Source organism: Papio anubis, chromosome 16, assembly GCF_008728515.1.
Source record: "Papio anubis isolate 15944 chromosome 16, Panubis1.0, whole genome shotgun sequence".
Classification (NCBI taxonomy): Eukaryota; Metazoa; Chordata; class Mammalia; order Primates; family Cercopithecidae; genus Papio; species Papio anubis.
Window position 1 is genome coordinate 40,235,529 of NC_044991.1, and position 3,554 is coordinate 40,239,082.

The 3,554-nt window shown below is 40.5% G+C and overlaps 1 long non-coding RNA gene across 1 annotated transcript; it reads right to left on the bottom strand.

Moving 5' to 3' along the window:
* Positions 1-887: 887 nt before the first annotated feature.
* On the bottom strand, positions 888-2,664 carry LOC116270782. Its single transcript, XR_004179003.1, has 2 exons — positions 1,092-2,664; positions 888-970 (listed from the first exon to the last, which is right to left on the bottom strand). It is a non-coding gene; the product is annotated as an uncharacterized LOC116270782 (long non-coding RNA).
* Between the last annotated feature and the right edge of the window lie 890 nt (positions 2,665-3,554).

Below are 3,554 nucleotides of genomic sequence, written 5' to 3' on the forward strand. Positions count from 1 at the left end.
GCCTGGATGAGAGTGAGATCCTGTTGAAAGGAAGAAAGGAAGGAAGGAAGGAAGGAAGGAAGGAAGGAAGGAAGGAAGGAAGGGAAAGAAAGAAAGAAAGAGAGAGAAAGAGAAAGAAAGAGAGAGAGAAAGAGAGAAAGGAAGGAAGGAAGGAAGGAAGGAAAGAAGGAAAGAAGAAAGAAAAAAAGAAAGAAAAGAGTTAAAAAATACTCTCAGGAAGATCCTAGGAAAAAGTGCGAGCTATGATAAGAGCATCTAACTGTATTGCAAACATATGAAATGATATCACTGAAGGGGTGGAAGGCAAAGGTGCTGATTTGGTAACTTTGGAATAAATGAGGTCTATAAAGTCAAAAGCAATAGGAACTGCAAAAAACATGGTACTCTAGTAGGTAAAGTTGTTTCCCACAGGCTATAGGTAAACAATCCTGAGACTGCTATACATGTATACTGGAATCAAACAATTGCACAAGTGGATGGTGGAAGATGGAGCCTGATTCCTCACTGATGGAGTAGGAATTTACCAATAAACAAAGGAAGTTAGAATAATCCATGTGGTAATGGACTAGAGTTGGAGACATCAGCAATGTCTCACATTTTAGTCAATATAGATTCAGGTAATTACATACAGAAATGTTTGTAGATATGTAACATGCACAGATAAGTATACATGCATATATTTCTGTGCTTTGTCAGCTGAGAGGGCCCAAAAGAAACAAAGTCCCAGTAGCAGCAAGCATGCCAGGACCTACATCTTGGATTCCAATATATTCTACAATAAAAAGAACCTTGGATTCTTGGAGAAATGGCAGATTCTGAGACTTGGGCAGGAAATATACAAGATTAACCCAGAATATTGTGCAGTGCCAGAAAATAGACAAGTGTTAAACAAGGAAAATTCACATTGATGAGGGTCTGTCAGAGAAGCAGAGGAGCTGAAAGATCTCCCAACGGCCAAAGCTGGAGACATCTGAGCAACAAAATAAAGTAATATTGGATTATAACCCAAAGTACAAAATAAATACCCACCAGTCCACACTGATCTAAACGAATGATTGAATCAGTTACTGAATGGGAGAGAAGAGACAAACCTGTGCAGAATTTCAGATTAGTTAGATAGATACTGCATTGAATTCATGGTGATTAATCCCAGTGCTGGAAGAAAAACTGGCTCTTTTGGAGTTCCTGAGAAAATATCTATTTTCTTCAACATGTCACCTTCCCAAGACGTTTTCAAGGGTGGTTTTAACTGTTTCTGATTTTTCGTTATATGCTGACTTCAGAGCCTCAGCCTGAAGAAGGCGGGATGTCATTGCCTTGTCTGCCTGTACAGCCCACTACAGGGCCATACACAAGGCAACCCTTCTTGCTGGCATTTAAAATAGTCATAATGGTGCTTTATGGGGCGCCCTGTGGTGTGATGTTTCTGTAATCATTTAGTGCTGAGACTGATAAATTTATCAGTCACTGGTGCCAGTTCAGCTGACACCCTCCACCTTCTTCCCAAACAAACCTCCTTCTCCCTGCCTCCTCCTTCTCTCTCAGCTCCAATGATTACGAGCTTCTGATCATTGCCTGATGCCTCTGCCTTGACCTATTACATTCATGCCCACCATCAAGTCCAGTTTAAACCTGTGCCTTCTACTGATACCTCCCGCTAGGGTACTAGTGATTTACTATTCTTTAAGACAGAAGTGACTCGAAACCCAGCTCTTCCATGAGAGCTGCCAAATAACATAAGCCCAAATAACATAAGCCAAATTACACACTCAGTAGGGAAGGCATTTTTTTCAAGTCCCCACCCTTATGTGAGTGAAGGTGGAACAAAGATTATGTGACCACGTTGTTCAAACACAGGGAGATGACTGCATTCCGTCCCCTTAGTTTTCATTTGTTGATTCTTCTCCAAGCCCTGACTTCCAACTGTACTTCTTTTTTGATGTTGTCTCTTGCTTAGAGGATTCTGAAGGGAAGGACAGGGTAGTATGCTGTCCTAAAGAGTATGGGACTTTATCCTGTAGGCATGGGGAGCCACTGAGAGGTTTTTAAGGTGGTCAACTTCATATTTTTGTCTTTGGAGGTAAGTTCACTCTGAAGGCAGGCCAATGGCAGGGCAAGGCACCCACTGTCCTCTCCAGGAAAGCAGTGGCCATTCTGGGCGCATCTAAGTCAATCCAAAGCTGAGAGGGGCAGGAACTGATGTGATCTTAGGATACCAAGACACTAGAATATAGCGATACACAAAGTTCCATGTTCCGACCTTACAAGCAAATTGTGTTAAATCAGCCATGCTTCCTAAGCTTCGTCCCACCTTGGTAAACATAAAAATAAGGATATTTGTATAACTCACTGGGATCAACTTGAGTGAGCTTGGATAATCCTAAAAGGAGCTTCATGGATAATAATTATTTACATTTCCTTTACATGGTATTCTTATAAAAAAGAAAAATAAAAACAAAAAAATGACATATAATTATGAGAAGAAAAAAGCAAATCTTGGGGGTAGATTTAAATGTCAACTTTGGATAAAATTTCCTGATAACATTCTTCTTGGAGTCTAACTCTTTTAAATAACAGGTTTTATGTTAAAAATAGTTCCTGATCATTGTTCCTGCACATAGTTCCTGATCAATATATATATATATTTTTTTGAGATGGAGTCTCACTCTGTTGCCCAAGCTAGAGTGCAGTGCCATGATGTTGGCTCACTGCAACCTCCAACTCTCGGGTTCAAGCGGTTTTCCTGCCTCAGCCTCCCGTAGCTGGGATGACAGGCACGCGTTGCCACATCTGGCGAATTTTTGTATTTTCAATAGAGATGGGGTTTCGCCGCGTTGGCCAGGCTGGTCTTGAACTCCTGACCTCAAGTGATCTGCCTGCCTTGGCCTCCCAAAGTGCCTAGATTACAGGCATGAACCACAGTTCCCAGCAAAAAAGCTATTTGATACAAGAAATGATGATAAAATGTAAAGCTATCGGCTATGAACCAATGGAAAGAAAAAGAAAAAACGCACAATACAAAATCAAAAGGAAATAAAGACAATAAAAGAAACAAAAAAAGTCTTTTTTTTCTGTTCATATAGTTATGTAAGATTTTGTATAGAAGTGTATCATGCATGTATGTGTAACCACACAGCCTTGGTGTGCCACTGGACCAATTTTCACAAACACCCAGTACTAGCACCCAGATCAAGAAACAGAATGGTACCAGCATCCCAGAAACCCCATTCATGCCTCTCCCAGCAAATACTCCTTCTCTTCCAATAAGGTAAGCACCACGCTGACTTCTGTAAGTGGAATTTATATGAATAATACTCTTTCGTGCCTGGCTTCTTTCTTACAATGTTATGTTTGCAATACAGTTAGATACTCTTATCATAGTTTGCACTTTTTCCTAGGATCTTCCTGAGAGTATTTTTTAACTCCTTTCTTTCTTTTTTCCTTCCTTCCTTCCTTCCTTCCTTCCTTTCTTTCTCTCTCTTTCCTTCCTTTGTAGCCACCTTTCTTTCTCTCTTTCTCTTTCTTTCTTTCTTTCTTTCCATGCCTCCCTCCCT